The following is a 19783-nucleotide window of genomic DNA, read 5'->3' on the forward strand; positions in this document are numbered from 1 at the left end:
CGCGTACCTCGAATGACTTAACGTTCAAGGTGGAGGAGATGGAATAACTCGAGTGTTAGATTTTGACGGCACTTTATTTGTATTAGTTGTAGCACTTAACCGAACTAAGTTGGGACTTCGTCGTCCTGTGTCTGTAGTCTTCGGTGGTTGAAGCTGAACTCCGTTTCCCAGTACCCTTCCGACTGGTCTTTACCTAGGTTTTTCCTGGCCTCGAGTCATTACGTTTACTGCCCTGGGAGGACCGGAATTCGGAATTTCCTAATGAGGGAAATGGGCCTGTCTGTGCCATAAACGAACGGCCAACTAAAATTCCGAACAACTAGTAAAATATTGAATATATTAAAATATGCATTATTTTGACAGTTATACCTTTAGCTCTATTTTATATTAAAATACTCACGTTTATTTATAAAATGGCATTAAAATTGATAAAAATCATCCTCAGTTGCAATTATTTTTCTAATTATTTTTATCCTTTTTTTTGTTGGCAGATCGACTATCCAGAAGTGCATGGAGGAAGGATGCATCGACCACCGCACCCTCATCCCATAACCGACCATCGACAGGTCAACTTGGTCTTCGATGATACGGTAAACATCCGTTTTCGAATTCTTTTTGCCCTCTTCTCAGATAGAAATTGCAAGAGTACGTTCAGGCAAATTTTAAAAAGGCATTCACGATCGAACGATGTTATCATAAATATATTGGTTCAAAATAGGCCAGACTCGGCGTTGGATAGATCCATCAATTATTTCGAAATGACAGTCCATGACTAATTTCGACTGCACCAGCGGATGAATGTCTTTTAAATGGATAGTAGGAAAAATTTATTACATAGTGGAACTTTCAAGATCACGTTGTCCTGTCAAACTCATCACGAAAGAAGTATACATTTATTAAAAACAAGAGGAATTTTTCACAAGGTACTAAAGATTTAGGTAGAAAGGACAAAAGTAAATTGGTCTTTTAATATTTGACAAACTGAGTAATTCGTTCGTCGTGTAAAATGGATCTAACAATAAATACAAGTTAAAATAAAAAAAATCAACAAAAATGTACCTATCATGTTTTTTCTGCGTGACGTTCAATTGCAAAGGTAGGCTTAGTTACGCCTTGTTTCACTTTAGCGCAATCGATAGCGTGGTATATTCGTATCTGATGCAGCTTGACAGAGACTCATGGCTGGTATCTATCGGTAAATCGGTACCTGATGCACTTTTGCTGATCATTTTCCTTGCAACGGTTCATGATCATTTGTCTTACGTCATCGGCGTGTAGATGGTTGAAAGAAAGTTTGATGTCGTCGATCCGTGACGTGTCGATGCGCCCACGCGTTCTCGATAATCGAAAACATAAGAGAGGAAGATGATGGAAAAATAAAAAAAGTGGAGATCGTTAAAGGCGGCTAGTGGTAAAACTTTTAAAATAATCTTTTTTCCTTCTTCATTGTACTATTCTACGCTTTCTCATGCATTTCAAATGCCCGCCTCCTCCCTCTTGAAGAGAAGTTTATCAGTTCGTGAATTTTCTTATCTCCATAGAAACGTATATACGGAAAATTCACCAGGTTCGAAAGTAAACAGCGATCATCGTAACACAAGATGCGATTTATGGACGTGTTGTAGTTGGAGAAAATTTATTTTTTTTTTATCGCACGATGAATATTCGTTTTTTATATGCCTGTTATCGGTTTTAAAACTGCTATCATGCAGGATTTTTTTAATTTTGACGCATTTGGAATATTTCTTTTCCTTTTTATATTTTTTACATATTCTGTTATTCCTTTGGAAATTGTTAAAATTTAGTTAGTAATTACGTATAATTTCCGAAATACTGTTAAACAATTTATTTTAATTTTACATTTTCGAAATATAAAAAGGATTAATAGTAGATGTATTTTATAGTATTTTGAATCATGTATTTGACAGTATATGTACAGAGTACTTTTGATACTTTATACGACAAAGTTAATATAACTAAGATTATCCCTTAACTACTATTGTGGGGTTCTTAAGTAACCCAGACGGTATAAACATTGTCATAATTTCACTCTCAAGGAACACATGATGCTTAACTGTCTTAATAAGCTCCAAGTAGGGTGAGCCTTATAATTCTAGCTTATAGATTCCGATTTTTATTTTTTATTACTTCACAACCTCACCACAGAGTCAACATATTTCCATTTCATTCTACAGAAAGTAATTTACATTATTTTGGAATACAAATTTCTACCATAACTTCATTCAAATGTAGATCTTCAATTTTAAATAAAATATTGTATTTTATGTATATGTTGATTTGAAAAGTAGTCACGAAAGTGGAATTTTAATTGCAACAGCGTTCGAAATTTTATTCGAGAGAGAAGTATTTAAATTTTGATATAGAGAAGATCGAACGAAGTTCCACTTTTCCTACGATTTTAATTGAAATAATATTCGAAATTTTATTCGAAGTACAACTATTTAAATTTCGCTTAAACAAGACCGAAGGAAGTTCCGCTTTCCCTCGCTAGAATTTTACCGGCACGCGGCGCTTCGGATCGAAAGTTCGTTAAGGCGCAACGCGTGCGTGTAAGATGATCTACATTAAAGTGTCTTTCCCCTAAAGAGTCTGTGGAATGCACAATGCACATCGGTGGCGTGCACTGGTATGCCAGTGTCTGCTCGAGTAGGAAGAAACTGAATGGGAGAAGCAATTTGGAAAGTCTGTGGAGCAGGACAAAAGGAAAAGTGAGACATGGGCACGACATAACGGGTCGTATAAATCATCCGTCGGGTCGGCCAGTGGCCTTTAAGCAGTTACTATCCGCTGTGTTGGATGCTTGAACAGACCGGTACTCTTTCTCCCAGCATCCTCCTTCTCTCTCAATTGCTTACCGACTGACGATTGACCGACCGTCGACTCCAAGCTCGTTTCACTCGGCTTTTGAGTCTCTCGTCTCGTCTCAGTGTGAGGGTTCATCTGATCACAGACGAAATTTTCCAAATCAACATATACCTAAAATATAACCAAAATTCGATGTTTGGAAGAAATTTTCTCGAACAATTTTATGCAAGATGCTTCGCGATGGCTGATTTGTTTATGGTGAATGATTATTTGATACAATGTGATCGATGACTGGATGTCGCTGTAGATGTGCATTTATTCACATACAAAGAATTATTTTATGTGTAAAGTTCCATCTGATTACAGATAAAGTTTTAACTGATTCATGGACTAATTCAATGTTTGAAAACAATCTCAAGTCTTCATCACGCCGTAAGTGATGTTATTCAAGCCAACAAATTAGGTTATAGAATTGTATTCTGATTACTAATATAATAAAATAAACAAAAAAACCTTAAAGAGTATAAAACGAAGTATGGAACAATATATACGTTTATAGTGTCAATAGTCGACTAATAACGAGGTGCAGCTAGAATGAATTGAAAAATTTAGTCGGACATTACGACGTTTCATTGATAGGAGTGTTTTGTTAGTGTCACGGTCAGAAGCTACAGGTGGGCCCCAACGTGCGCCCCTATTAGGGACGGACCTGAGGCTCGCTGCTCGGTCGGGTCACGTGACCCCTTTCGAAGGAATACCGGCGGCAGGAGGAAGGGTGGGGAGGGACGAAAGGCAGTCCCATGTCCGCTACTTCGCTAAGCGCTGACGGCCCACGACACGGGGGGCACACCAGACGCGCCACGAGCTTCGTAAATGCACACAAAGAAGGTCACGTCGATCTGTGTGTATATACGGTCGCATATACCATCGCAGAATGAGAGGTGTGAGTTTCGTGAATTCGATCGCATCGTGGACAACGAGCAAAAGAGAATGTGGCCGGCACTGCTCGTTCTTCTTCGCGTTGTTTCTCGTGATCTAAAAACACGGAAGAGCATAGTGCCGAGCAAGTGCCATTAGTTAAGACGATAAGGATGGACGCCTTCGGCATGTACCAAGTGAGTCTGACGATCTCCCGCGGGCTCAAAATGGCCTTTGGTTTACACGTTTACTTTTCTCATTCTTCGGATTTCCTTGAAACGAGTGCACACCATGGTCGATCATGGATGATCGTTGTTGATTATCGCCGGATGACAGATGTCACGATGTTTTTGTTTAGACATACGTACTTGTTATTTCTGTCTCTTTCTTCACCGTGCGTGTTTTCTCTGGTTGCTCGATGTTGCGTGCGTGATGTCATATCTGGTAACCTAACCTAACTTAAGAGCAGAGCCTGTCCCTGTCCCCATCACGCCCATTCCTAGTACTATTCCGTAAACGAGTACCGCTCGTAGTACCCATGTTTTTGTCCTACATGCTTCTTGATCCCGTTCTTTTGCAGCCTCTTCCTGCCAATTGACAGATCGATGTCGATCCATGGATGATAGATTGCAGGTTATTTTATTCGTAGGTTCTTTTTCTTGTAGGGAATTCGAACGATGCTAATATCTTCTCTTGAACTTGCACCGTGCTGTTGTTTACAATCGTGATTACATCGGTACATCGCGACGAAGAATGCGTTGCTTTGTATTAACATCGTCCGGGACGCTACGTTAATGTAAACACTTTAGTTTGCATATTTGAGAGTGTAGCAATAACAAAGCGAATATGTTGATCGTCTTTAATTAATGCGAAAGTATTACGGTGTACGTCATGTTTAACAGTAAATCGATGCAGCTATAAATATTTAGTATATAAGTTTATCAAGCATAAACATTTAATATTAAGTGATCTTTAGAACAATTCCTAATAAAAACTGTGCAATAAAATGTAAGAATAAAGTGTAGTAATGGTAAAGTGAACAAGTGTATAATTAATTCGATAATTTTGCTTTTTTGTACAGTTTTCTCAAGGCCTGACAGGCAGGCCAGAGCTGTATCAAAAGTCCAATAGAAGCAGCCATTCGAGTGACACAAGCTCAGCATACAGTGGTTCAGACACCATGACATCTGTACAAGGTTCATTAGATGCAGATGCAGACGATGTTGATCTTTCAGGTCTTGTTGAATCTATAGTAGACAGCGATGAAGAGGAAGATCTTGCAGAAAGCATGGATGTAAGTATACTTTTTCTTAAATGGTTGCTTAAATTATAAAATTAAAGAGTAGACTAACAAGAATTATTTTTACTTGCGTTTACAGAGCTTGACTGTTCGTGATCCAGTCAGAGAATGTTTAGAAAAAGATCCTATGGAAAGGACAGAAGATGATATAGAAACGCTCTTAGAATTCACACAACAACTAAAGGCTTTCCGTGAATATGACCTTGGCAGTAAGAAGAGCGCAGCTGTGATGGTGTTTGCAGTGGTTGAACGTGCTGGTATGATAGTTTTTGAATGATGGAGAAAAGAATTAGATAGTTGGGTGTGCTCCATAAATGGTGCTGTGGAAATTGGAGCATAGCAATGGAGAAATCTCGCAGCTGCACCTTGGTGACAGTTTTGGAATTTTGCCCACTATGGAAAGACTTTTGCATAGAGGTGTAATGAGGACAAAGTGAGTTCTGTGTTAGAAATTTTCAGTCGCCAGTAGTTATCAAATGAAAATTCCATTAACATGTCTACTTCTTTTTCAGATGTGATGATTGCCAATTTGTATGTGTTACTCAGGCAGATTATTTTAGAATTCAACATCAAGGAGAAGAAAATACGAGGCGGCATGAAGAGAATGGGAGAGTAATTCTAGTAACAGAATTAAGGGGTGCTTTAGATGGCGGAGCACGCAGAGGTCATGTAGTTATCCGGAACTCTGAACGTTTAATGTTACAACTTATCGAAGAAAACAGTATTACCGATCCCACTTATATAGAAGATTTCTTAAACGCATGAACATTTATCGATAGTCCTTTATTAGTTGCGAGTCAATTGTTAGAATGGTTTGATCGGCACAAGTCAGAGATAAGAGTTGCCGTGTGGTACTTCTTTGGGTAAATAATCATTTTACTGATTTTGAAACTGATCCCGCCATGATGGAATTTTTGGAAGCATTTGAAGCCGGTTTGGAAAGAGAAAAAATGCTAGGACAACAAAGGTATACATCAATTTTGTTAAATTTATATTCGTTATAATAATTATTAAGCATTTAGAGTATTTAAAAATTCTTCAATGAATTTCAGATTATTAAACATTGCGTGTGCAGCAAAAGCAAGAACGCGGAATGTAACATTAGCAAGGCCTACAAGGGACGAGGTTTTGCATTTTAGTATTTTGGGCGGATATGAAAGAGGTTTCGGCATTTTTATTTCAAAAGTGGATAAAAAGTCAAAGGCTGAAGATGTTGGCTTGAAACGTGGTGATCAGATTTTAGAAGTAAATGGACAGAGTTTTGAGCACGTGAGTCACGCCAGGGCTCTTGAAATCTTAAGGGGATCTACTCATCTTAGTATAACTGTTAAATCAAACTTACTTGGTATGTTACATTTTGTAGAAACAATAATTTGTGGATTATATTTCCTTTATGCGAGCAATGAATTACTGTTGTAGCGTTTAAAGAAATGCTTCAGATGCCAGATGACTCGCCGAGGCCGCGGGGAAGAGCAAACAAACCTGAAATTTCAAGAATACAAACAGATCCACGTGCAAGGTTGTCCACGCATGTGGATCCGATAACTCCAGGAAATCCACTGAATCCTTTAGTAGGCGGTGTTCCACTGTTAATACCTGATTCTAATGTTTCTCCTTGTAAAGATGCTAAAAAAGAGCATAAAGGATTCATGACGCTTGGACCGAAAAAGAGATTTCAAAAAGCTCTTATAAAAATGAATATACTGCCAAAGAATACTATTAAGTAAGTTAAAAATATATCTGTCATTTTCCTTTTTTTCATTTTTTTCCCCTTTTTCTAATTCAAGAAAATATATTTTACATAGGAGTGATTCATTTTACAGTGATGGTGTTACATGTAGACGATCCTCGCACCCCTCATACACCACGGGAACAGGACTTTCACAACTACTAACCTTTATCATTCGAAAAGTAATCCTGACCTTACGTCGTTATATTGTTATGACGACTTAAGGGCGCCTGATTATCCAGAACACGTTTTGAAGGTTTACAAAGCCGATCAAACTTGTAAATATCTTCTTATTCACAAGGAAACAACGGCGCACGAGGTAGATATTTAAATCTTCGGAAACAATATGCATGATTAAAAGTTTCTATTTGCATGCTAATATATTATTTTAGGTGGTAATGCTAGCTCTCCAAGAATTTGGTATAACCGCTGCCGAAGGCAGTTCAATTCTCCTTGGCTGAAGTTAGCGTTGGAGAAGGAGGAATGATTAAACAAGCAGGTTACCTGATCAGTTGCAAAATCTTGCAGAAAAATTGGCTTAAGTTCAAGGTATTATTTAAAAACTAACGGTATCTCGGAGACGTTCGTAGCAGATGAACAAGCGCCAGAACTTATACGCGAATCTCAGGTTCACTTCTTACAATTAAATGCCGTTGAAGTTGCAATTCAATTGACTTTACAAGATTTCAGTATATTCAGGTAAATTGATAATACTTTTAGTTTCTTTGCAAGTTATTTTTTGCGAAATGGAAATATTGACTTGTGTGCTATTATTAGACAAATAGAATCTACGGAATACGTGGATGATTTATTCGAATTGAAGAGTAGATATGGAGTGCCAATGCTCAGGCAGTTTGCAGAACTAGTCAACAGAGAAATGTTTTGGGTTGTGACAGAAGTTTGTTCTGAACACAATCTTGTTCGACGTAGTAAAATAATAAAACAATTTATAAAAATAGCCCGTGAGTTTTTATCCTCATCCATTGTAATTTTTTGTTACACGAGTATCCTAATATCTTTTTGTTTGCTAAACAGGACAATGTAAAGAATGCAAAAATTTCAATTCCATGTTTGCGATTGTGTCTGGCTTGGGTCATGGGGCTGTCTCAAGATTAAGAGCTTCTTGGGAGAAACTGCCAAGTAAATATCAAAGGCTATTTAGTGACTTACAAGAATTAATGGACCCGAGTATTAACATGAGCAAATACCGACAATTAGTAGCATCTGAACAAACGCAACCTCCTATAGTAAGTTCTCATGTTACTTCTAACTATTAGTTACATACTTTGTTCTTTTTATTATGCAGTGGTATAACATGAAATGTTTCTATTTCTTTTCAGATTCCATTTTATCCAGTAGTAAAGAAGGATTTAACGTTCATACACCTTGGTAACGATTCCAGAGTGGAAGGTTTGGTAAATTTCGAAAAACTGAGGATGATAGCGAAAGAAGTGAGAACGTTAACGAACATGTGTTCTTCACCCTACGATCTATCAATAATGTTAGAAAGAGGTGGCCAGCCACCTAGTTCTGCCATGGTTGCGTTAAATCAAATGACTACTGGAAATCAAGGTAATCTAACTTTAGTATGTAGAAACAGAACCAGCAATGTGATGATTCGTTTTTACTAACAGTGTTGCAATGTCCAGGAGGACAAACGGCAACAGTAAAAAGGCGGAAAAAGTCTACCGCTGCACCAAATCCGAAGAAAATGTTCGAAGAGGCTCAAATGGTTCGAAGAGTGAAAGCGTACCTTGCCAACATGAAAGTAATAACTGACGAGGAACGATTACATGCTTTGTCTGTGGAATGCGAACTCATTGCAGGAACTGCCGCGTAGCCCAGAGGTACCTCTCAGTGCAAGCAGAGGAAGAAGGCATCCTTCGCCTACTTTGTCGACTACAAGTAGTGCTAGCAGCACCAGTGAAGGTAGAAAGAGTATACAAGGTAGGATATTTTTATCTTTCGTTTGAATTAATTATTATGTAATATTAATTATTATAAAATATTAACTATTGTGTATTTTCAGGTACAAAGTTTGGAGCTGCATCGCCACAAGCAGTACGGAAAATGTTAGCACTTTCTGATCCCCACAAAACTCGTCCGTATCAACCGAAACATTGCCCACCAGCACTTCCAGTGCCTGGATTGGCATTGCATTCCAGCGGATTGGAGCCTAGTCCCGGTGCACCTAGGAGAGTAGGATCTGGTAGCCGAGTTCCTATGCATGAGAGATCCCATAGCGATACTCCTTCCAGTTTACCACCACCTGTCGATCTCAGTGCTGAAAGTAGTAGCGTAACCAGCTTGAGCAATCTTCAGCCGTTAAGAAAAACGTTGACCAGTGGTAAGTTGATTAATTTCGACACATAAAATGGTTCGAAGCGAGATGCTGTCGATCATCGTTTAACATACATTGTATACACACATACAAAACAACTTCAACAGTGTAAAGTTTTTTCTGTGTCTCTATACATATTGCTAGCTTTAGACGATGAATCATACGGTGCTTCTTTTTCTTTTTATTTTGAACATTGTTTCATTGCGACACACAAATACAGCAGACACATCTCGCGAGGTACCATTCAATGCACCTTTTCATTGCTCGTGACCGTACACACTGGTCAGGTCTCGCAAATTCTAAGAAACTATCTCATTTTATATGCACGCTGCACAGCCGTTTACGCAATTCATAAATGTTCCATGTTTATATTTAGCTTATCCATTTTACACGCATCTTGTACGCCGATTACCGTAGCTCGCGCTTCTTTCGATCAATATTATCGTCCCGTGTTATACACACCACGGTCCTGATCCCAGGACGAAGCACATCTAGCTTCAATTTAGATCACTCACCATGGGACATACGGACGCGTGAATCACATCCTTCAACGATTTAATCTCAATGCTATAGTCTATGTCTTTTTAAATCACTTTTTATGAACAAACTTAAATAGACAGTAGTTTCAAATATTTTACTCTTAATACTTTCTTCAGTTTAAAAACTGACTGACAATTGTATTGTAGGAAATATAAATATTGTTCCTGGAAATAATCTCCTTCTGATAAATATCATTTTCCAGGATCTAATATTTTTCCAATTTTCATTTTTTTTCTTTCGGTAAAGATAATAATATGAATCTTAATTTTGTTAGAAGTAGCTAGTAGTCGCTTACAGAAGGACGATCTCTGGTAGGCGTGCATCGAAAAACAAATGCTGTGCCAGCGCAATTTTTAATCGCGGTCAAGTCGACATTTTTGTAGGCGTCAAACTGACGTTTGTTGGCTCTGATTTTTTCAAGTGAGAAAGCAAGAGAGAAAGAGAAAGAAAGAGCGAACGAGTGATATACGGATTACACGCGTTCAATGAAACGCGATTAATATTTGTTAGATAATTAGCAGTTAGCGGGCGCATCGGGGCGAGAAATGGGCTATAGAATGTGTAGTGATAGAAGTGTCTTGGGGACGTGTGCGTAGGTTCGGTGACGAGCAGTGACAGTGGTCACAGTACACAGCTGGACAGCCACAGCGGAAGCAGCGTAGAAGCTGGTGGTAGTCCGCCACCTCAAAGACGGCATCCGCCATCAGGTACGTAAACTTGAACCAAAGAGATCAAATAACTCCATAAGCTCGTGCTCATTACCTCTCTTGTTCCCTTTTTTTGCCCGTTCCGTAGACCGTAGTTTAGAAGGTAGAACCAAAGAAAGAATCTGGAGTGGTCCAACGAGATGAAGTTGCCTTTCCCATTTTTCTTTTTCTTTTTTTAGTTATTTTAGTTTTTATTTTTTATTTAAAACGTCGTCGTGTTATGGACGGCCCGTGTATATCGTGTATGTCGTTGATTGACACAGTAATTGCGCGAAAGTTCGTTTCGTGATACGGTTGGGTGTTGAGTCTATGAGTCTCTGTTTTTCATATTTTTCTGTTGTAATCGCAAAGTGATCCTACAGAAAAGATATTTGTTCTTTTTTTCTAGTAGTGTGTGACGTATCGTTAGATATTTTTGATAGTTAGTAAACAGAGAATGATTCGTTTTTTGAAAACGTGTGATACCTGTTGTACGTCTCTTGATGACTATACGAGTATCCTTCGTGTAATTATCACATCTATTTCTCATTTTTTATTTTTTTCCTCTCTTTTTTTTGTTCTCGTTTGATACTAAAAGTAATCGAAATGTTTTCTCATTACAGTTTGCCGTTTCACACAGTCGTAGTCCGTTTACTCCTCCGAATCATTCGTTTCACTGTCCGGGTCACGATTAGATTCTAACGTTGAAAAGAAAACGTATGTCCCATGGCCACTCATCTTCATTCTCTCTCGTCTATGGTAGTTAAGAAAAAAATCTCCGTGCAATTTAAGCTACAGCATATATACGTTACATTATGTGTATATTACGTACATACACTCTTTTTACCGTACCTATCCGGTACTTTATTTATTTATCGTTTAGCCGAGCGTTGCGCCGATAACGGTAAACGTGCTTTATAGCCGCTTTTATCCCGGGAGTTCCAATTGCTTTCAGTACATTTATCGCTTGAAGCTTTTTCACAGAGACTCGCTTCTTTACGCAGGGGCATTATTCACGCATACACGCATACGTTGATATTTATATAACGACACATCGACCCAATTTTTGCGATCTTTCCACTCGCGGCACTCTAGGAATCTTCCTTCATGTTCAATGAGAGGGACGTCAACAAGCTTATATTTTATTCATTCTTTCGAATAAATATTGTTTACTTTTTCTTAATTAAAAAAGATCTTTGCGATTTTTATCGCTCGTCTCATTTATTTACATCAAGAGAAAAAGATACACAAAGCAAAAATGAAAAAGAGAGGGGGAAAAAGTACCACCAGATGTTAAACCGGTGTGTCATTGTACATTTTGTAAAGAAACATTTCGTATGTGACCTGTGTGTGGTGCAGGGTCTGTTTTGAGAGGTGGTGCACCTCCGTTCCCTCACGCGGTAGCAGTGTTACCTCCGCTTCCTGCCAACCACAATCAGAATCACAACCACAATCATCATCACCACCACCACCACCACCATCATCACCACCAACATTATTACGATCATCACCATCACCAACCCCAAAATCCTCAAGGTGAGTCCGCGATTGTCGTCTTGCCTGTCTTGAGTTTCTCTCCTTGCAACTGGGCTGAATCTTCTCTCTCTGTTTTCATAGTACTCTTTGTTCGACTCTATCTATGATTGCGTTGCTTCCGGATCATCCGTAGTGTTATGCATGACGTAGTAAGATAGTATTAATTAATATATCTCTGGTGAATGGATATCTGTAGAATGATGAATAAAATATGAAACTCGACTAATCGTTCGAACATAGAAAAAAAGATGAGTAGACATTGGTAAATGGGAGTTCTGTACCAACCGGAAGCAACGCGTTAGGCTCGAGGCATTCAGTGATAACGTATACAGCGATGCATCGGCTTAATCTGTATTAATCGCTTGCTCGAAGGGTTGGCGTGTGCACGCTAATAATCACGTGAGTATCGTTGCACATGTGTATGCAGGTTGTGCGTGCGTATAGAAAATGATATGCGTTGCATCGACAGTGTGTGACTGTTTTTATTGTGTTGTCGCGTTTCCTCAGGATTAACGGAGAACCGAGGCTTCTTTTCAGGGTATATATTAACTGGTTTTCTGTGCTTTCCTTTTCTTGGGTTCTGATCTAGCGGTGAATAACGAGCGTGTTGTACAGTTTCCTCGTATATGTATATAGCTCGTCTCTTTCGAGCTCCGTTCTGAACGAGTACGACGAGTCTGTTTTATGTTTCTTTTTTTTTTTTTTAATCAAAGAATATGAATTCGTCTTGTTTTTATGTTTGTTGCAATGTATGCAATACATACATAAAAAGGGGGATGAATTTAAGACGAGGACGCAATAAGGAGAGAAAGAATCTACATTTTTTGAATATCTTAATGAATCGTTGTATTTAAAAAATTGTATATTCTACATTTCATTATTCTTCTAATATTTTAATGACATAGTATGTTTAAAAAATTATATTTTATTAAAAATAAATAAGAATTATATTTGTATGTACAGTAAGAAATTTTTCACAGGCTATAATTACTGTCAATTATTGAATCCTATACAATTGCAGAAATTTTTTCATCCTATATTATAACGAGTACTTCACCTTGTATATTTCATGTATTTTAACGCATTACACGCATTCTGTGAATTTTTGTATTCTCATGTTTCCGATAAATGCATAAAAATCCGCAGTTTAACTATTTGCGATGTCCATAAAAAGTACCTACCACTTTTCATATTTTTCGAGTCTTCGTACGAGTCGTGTTCGTTCAGAATTGCAAATGGCGATGGATTACATGGCGGTAAAAAGGATAAGGGGAGAGAGCGGTTGTTGAACAGCAGAAGGAGATGCAGGGATGTGAGAGATCGAGAGAAAGAGAGTCGAGGGTTTTCAGGTACTACGGGATTAGGAGTAGGCGTGGGTCTTGGAGTACCGGCGGCGCTTCCCCCTCCAGGAGTTGGAACGACGATTATGACGACCATGACGACCATGACTACCATGACGTCGATGACGTCGATGACGACGATGCGTCCAGGAATTGGTAGTACACAGTGCCGTCAACCGCCTGCTTACAAAGTTGCAGCGCAGATGGCAAGGTTGCACAGGCTTGGCCGTGCTCACAGCCACGAGGGTGTTACCTACAGGAACGACCATGAAGATGGTACAAAAGCAAACACAATCGCTATACCTAAAATACAATCTACTCTACCTACCACAGTTTTTTCTCTAGACGTATTATCATATATGTCTATACTTTTTACGAATTGATATACTTTTCCGTCCTCGAGGCTTGTTCTCCTTAACACTATCGATATCATAGCGATGGGATTGATATGGAATAAATTATAGCGATCACAATTAATCGTTAGTCTATTAGATTATGAAAATAGTTTTATAAATGATGTTAGATAGTGTTGGCTTTAGATAGAGTGATTTTCGAACATTGATATGAAATTATTGGAATGTGATATGAAATGATAAACTGCTGTTACAGCAGAGGTATGCGTAACTTCCTTGTTAAGATTAAAATAGGATTCAGAGGAACGAATAAGGTTGTGCTTACGTAATGAATAATAGGGTAGAGTGAGCGGAATAGTAATTAATTTTTTTTTTAGAAGAATGAGAATTTTTGTAAATACTTGTACATAAAGAACTTTCGTGTATAGAGATCAGGATTCCTTTATAAAATGGCTCTTAGAGTGTAAAGATATAAAAAGGGATAAATGTATTTTTTTAAATATATTACTTCCTTCAAAGGATATTAAGATATAAAGAGATGTGAAATAATAGCTTTAAAGTTTTCTTTAGATTTAAGATGTAAAAGAAGCGAAAGAATCGAACAAGATTATCAAGGAATATTGATCAGTCCCACTATTGACTATCGATAATGCACGGAAAAAAATGTTAATTACAGTCTTTAATTTTGTTCGCATTTCGCTTATTTGCCGCATAATATTTTTAACATTTTTTGCTGCATTTTCGTTTTATCTTTTCAGACATGGTACATTTATATCAGTCTTTTATCGCGTAATTATTTGTATTTCATTGAATTCGAGTTTCTTAATTCATTATTATTAATAATATAGCATTTATTAATAATAAAATTTCTTCAGAAATTATTAACTTTTAAATTTCTAAATCCAAATAAGGTACATAATATCCTAAATGTCAGTAAAAATTATAGACTGTTATCATGTCTGAAAACTATTAAATGCACTCAAACTCAAATAAACTGTAATCGTTCAAATTGTTCGCGACTGCCACACTTTGTTCAGTAACATTTTTCACCGTAATGATCAACGAATCTACGTGACGTAGAATATCACGATGAATTCAATAACGATTACTTCTTCCAACTCTGAAACACTCGAATAGTAGCACAGAAAGCTCTAGTTCCTGCAAAATACCGTATAACATTATCGAACAGTCATGGAATCTTCTTTTTTTCCAATGGATGAGTTATACAATGAACACTAAGTACTTACACACCGTTCTCTATCTACCTTTAAGCTATTTCTATCGATTAAGTATTTACAATGTATGTATAAACACACGCACACACATACACAGAAGTCTACGGACGATTTTCAATCGTTATTGTTTGTTATTCGATGTACATGTTAATTATTTATCTAATTTATCTTCTCATCGACGATCGCATCTGAACTTGTAAATAACGAACACATATCCGCATATGTTTCACTTGTACATTTTTAATGCAAAGTGCCTGTGTAACCACGTGTTTTCTGTGTGCATAACTTATAACTTTGTGTTTTATATTTTCCTTTCAGTATTTTGATTTTTTTTCTTTCTTTTTTACTGAAATTTATTTTGACCTTAGAATTATTCAACGCGTACGCACTGTGTTTATGCGTAATAGAAATCTGCATTTCGATAAGCAAAAAATTCGTTGCATATTATAGCAAATTGTAATTGTATCGATGTATTTTTCATGCACTTGCTGTTTTTCTTTTTTCCTTTTTTTTGGAAGCCTGTTGCAAGCAGATGGTACGATTTTCGATTGCGATAATTTATATTTCATCTTTGCATATTGTATAGTTTCGTATTCCACCCTCCGTGTCGAGGCATGACAGCATGCTTGCGTCCAATTTTCTTCTTTCTTTTTTGTTCTTATTTGCACGTCACGTCACGTCACGTCACTCCACGATCCCTTTTGTTTCGACCGATTTGATTTCTTTCGATACATAGAATTTGTTACATTTTACAGAGTCGCAATTTTATAGCTGGTTTCTTTAAAGGAATTCGATGATAATTCAATAGATGTATTCTTTGTTTCTCTTTTTCCACCAAGAGACTTGCTACTTTGGCGAATATGACTTTACTCTTTAGTTCATTCATGGAATGTATATTAGAATCTCTTATTTTATCTTCTTATTTGATTTATTTTCTATTTAAGTTCCTTCTCTTGTTGAATCGCGTTGTGCTAATTTTTTTTCGAAACTGTAGTTTCTGTACTGAAATCTGTTGCTATGCATTAGTAGGTTTTATTTTATGCATTCTTTAGCTGTCGACTAGTTGTTGGTAAGAGAATTATAGAATAATACAGCTAGAAAAGTAGATGAAAGAATTTGTAGTAATGTAACAAAGTGTATTTGAATTTCTAAGTTAGTAAATTAATATAGATTATTCTGTGTATAGGCAATTAGTTAGATCACTTTACATTGCTTCAATTCATAGTATTCGTAGTACATTTTTTTAGAAATTTAATAAATGAAAATTCAGAAATTACAGTTTCAGAAAAAAAGTATAGTACGAGTTTCAAGTAACTAGCATAAAAATTTGTTTTCTTTTTTACAATTATCATTATTACATTATACTTTGACATAGTATTAAATTACATCCTAACAGGGAAACCGTAACAAATTATAAACTCTAACGTCGATTAAAAATTCTGAAAATATATAGATATCAGTGTCAAAATTGAAAAATTCAGCCAACGTAGACAAGTCACCCGAGCATACTCCATCGAAATATTATTTTATGACTCTAAAAGAGCAAAAGAAATGATCATTAAAGGAAACGTTACAATTTTTCAGACGACGAAGACGCACAAGTATCAGCGGTTTAAAATGGTCCACGACGCCTGTAAAGAGTTCCCGGTCATCATTATGCTTCAGTTCCTCAACAGATTGTCATTTCCCGCGACTAGAAGAGGAACAGTTTCGTCGTCAACTTACGTGCCACGTGTTAAACGATTCCCTATTAAGAAAGGAATCCGAAACAATTTCTCGAACTTTGCACCCGCTTTCAAAGTCTCTCTGAATATATAAGACAAGAAATTTTTAAAGAATTTGCTCCAATAACAACGGGGTGCATAGACGAAAAATGAAACTGATCGACACACACGCACAGTGCTTTCGATTCAGATATTTCGAGAGCCCTCATACCAGTTTAAGGAAATACTTTGGAGAAGAACGCGCATCGAGGAAGGGGAAGAAGCGCTAGTCTTCCAGAATTATTAAGAAAAAGAAAATGAAAATAACGAGATACAAAAAGAAGAGAAGTTGAGAATCTCACGAGCTGCGCCCGTCGGGATACTACGAAAGCACCAATCACGAAAGAAAGGACATATATATATATACACACGAGGATATATGAAACATGTATTACAAGATCAAAGACAAGAAAAGACAAAACGAAGAACGACATAGAATACGTTTGTATCAGACTGATGATATGTTGTCCGATACAAAGGTGCCACGTCGAGTTTCACGTAGCGGCTACTCAGAGAGAGAAAGAGAGACTAGGCGCGAGAAATTACGGTCATAAGTAATAATTCTCTATAAATGTGTAATAAATCGAGTCCAAAGATGTTATATATACCGCGTAATCGTCGCAGGGAGTACGAATGACGGCGTGTCCTGTATTATATTACTTTTTAGGCCAACCCCCGAACGCCCAGAGTAGCTTAAGTATACGTTTTTTGGTGTACATAGCGTGTAGCGTTTAATGTAGCATATAATTCAGCAAGAATGACGTATGCGTGAATGTGTTTATTGCATGTACGCGTGTTTGGCCGAGAGATAGGAAATTCAATGTGCAAAAAAGCGAATCAAACCAGATACATATGCAAATTTAACGTTTGTCGTTCTTCTTTTTCTTTTATTTTTTTTCTTTTTCTTTTTTTAACGTATCCTTCTTCGATGTCTATCGAATGTGGTTTCGATTGTATCGTATGCAGTCTCTGTCGATGCTCAGATTTTTAGAATTTCGATAATTTCAAGCTACGTATTATTTGTGTTTTTACATTTTTTTTAAAGGCAGATAATTGTGACAAGCTTTCGAGTAATCATTCATTTTTATTTTTTCGCTTGTTGTATACAGTATGAATGTTATTCGTGTGTCACGAAACCAGAAATTTATTGTATCGATGGCGTTTAAGGGGAGACCTGATTTTACGGCTTCGATGTGTATGTGTACGGAGTTTTATCGTTGACGCGATCATAAGTACAAAGTATTTTTCGAGGGACTAACAAGAAAAAGCGAGTCTGTTGCGAGAGGGTGTGTTGTACGAAGATGTATATGTGTATCGTTCCTGGGCTTTTGAAATTCATTTTTAAAGCGTTTATCCGTAATGTACGAGTATGCTTATAGCGCTCGTAGCGTTGTTCCAGCGTTTAATATTATCTAGCGCGAGTGCAGGTTTAGTAGGAACGCGAGGAAGAAAGAAAAATCAATCGAGAATAAAAATTAAAAGTAAAAAGATCGTGTTTGAGGAGTTTGGGTGATAGAAAGGGAGAGAAAGCGAGAGAGCGAATGCGAGTCTGAACGAAAGAAAGAAAGGAAACAAATATAACAACAAGGTATTAAGCGTTTCAGGAAGGAAATTGAGAGAGGATATAATAATCGATATGCATCGCGTATGCTCAACTTATTTTTACCGAAGTAATTAATTATTAATCGAAAACGAATTTTAGATCTGCTGTAACTTATATTTCTCGACCTTCTCGAATTCGATCTATCGTTATCGAAGAATAATATTACGGAGCACCGAAGCGCATTCGTCGATAACTAATATTTTCCGAAATTTTATCAGTATCACGGTACTTTTAGTTTTATATATAAAAAAACAAATATATATTATAAATATATAAATATATCTATATGTATAATCCGCGCCGTGCAAGAAGAGCGTATTAAAACGAAAGAGAACGAAGCAGCAAGATCGCCTCTTTCAAAGCCTCTGTCTCAGGGGAAGAGAGAAGAAATAGATTCCCAAAAGCGAAAGAGAAGACCGCTAAAAGATAAATATCATCGTGCATCTCGCCGACAGGCCGAGACTAATAATTGTTATATCGATAATTCGCCAAGACAACTAAATATTCGAGCTAAAATACCAATGATTTGTGCAAACAAAAAATTCTGCAATCTAAAAAATTCGTTCTCGCGCAAGGCTCGAGAACTATCTATGTCGATGATATTGAACATACGAAAACGCGGTTGTATTAGGGCAGAGAGGGCCTAATTTCGAAGGCATCTCCTTTCGCGATGAACGATCTGCCAAAATGCTCGTGCAAAGCGAGCAGCAGTCTCGAGGATTAACACGGTGCTTCCCTTTTTTCTTTTCTCTCTATTGAGCCCTGAAACGCTCGAAATTCTTGGAAAAATTCTTGAAAAAAGCTAATTCTTGAGGCTTTCGAGCGTGTCGTATATCGACATTCCACGTTGTTGCGTCCCATCGTGAATCATACCCGACACAAATACTTCCCATACGCGACAGACTATTCTCAATGTGTTAATATTGACCAGACCTGTTTTGGAAAACACAAAAGACATTAGCAGATTGTTAAACACCGTGCTGATCCTCGCCACGTTCGATCCGCGCGAACAAATCAAGTCGAACCATAGGACGATCGATAAATCCATGTTAATTCCGCGCTGGGTTTCGCGCGGATCCTGCGGTAACGGCGACATTTACTGCATATTCATATTAATATCTCTTTGTACATATCCTTTAATGACTTTTAAATATTATTAATTAATCGAACGTTCTCAAAGGAAGTGTTTGATAGTGGCGAGCGTTGTGTCCAGCAGCATTTAAAATATCGATCAGAAGGTTTTTAGTAACTCGAGCGTAGAAGGAACAAACGAACGAAACAGGCAGGAAAACGATGCTATTTCCGTTCCCTTTTCTTTTTCATCCGAGCTTTTTATCGTAAGATCGATCATCTTTTGTGTTTTGTTTTACAAACTTTTCCCCGAAACGATCTTCCTGCTCGTGAATTTTCCTTTCCCCTGTTCGTTTTTCTTTTTGCATCTTTGGCGGTTCAAGGATACGCGGTTCATTCCAAGAAGCATTTACGCCTCACCGATTATTTCAATTTTCGCGATTTCGTTCCTCTTTATGAATTTTTCAATTTGTGCTTCATTTCCCCGCGAAATTCAAATTTAACAAATCGATGAATGAAATCGGCAAATTACTAATGATGTT

The 19783-nt window shown here is 37.3% G+C and overlaps 1 pseudogene; it reads left to right on the forward strand.

Annotated features, from left to right (window-relative positions):
- Positions 1 to 19346, forward strand: part of LOC117237099 — a 122768-nt pseudogene extending 103422 nt beyond the window's left edge.
- Positions 19347 to 19783: the final 437 nt, after the last annotated feature.

This window comes from Bombus vosnesenskii, unplaced genomic scaffold (assembly GCF_011952255.1).
Source record: "Bombus vosnesenskii isolate JDL3184/JDL3185 unplaced genomic scaffold, Bvos_JDL3184-5_v1.1 scf7180000013357, whole genome shotgun sequence".
Taxonomy (NCBI): domain Eukaryota; kingdom Metazoa; phylum Arthropoda; class Insecta; order Hymenoptera; family Apidae; genus Bombus; species Bombus vosnesenskii.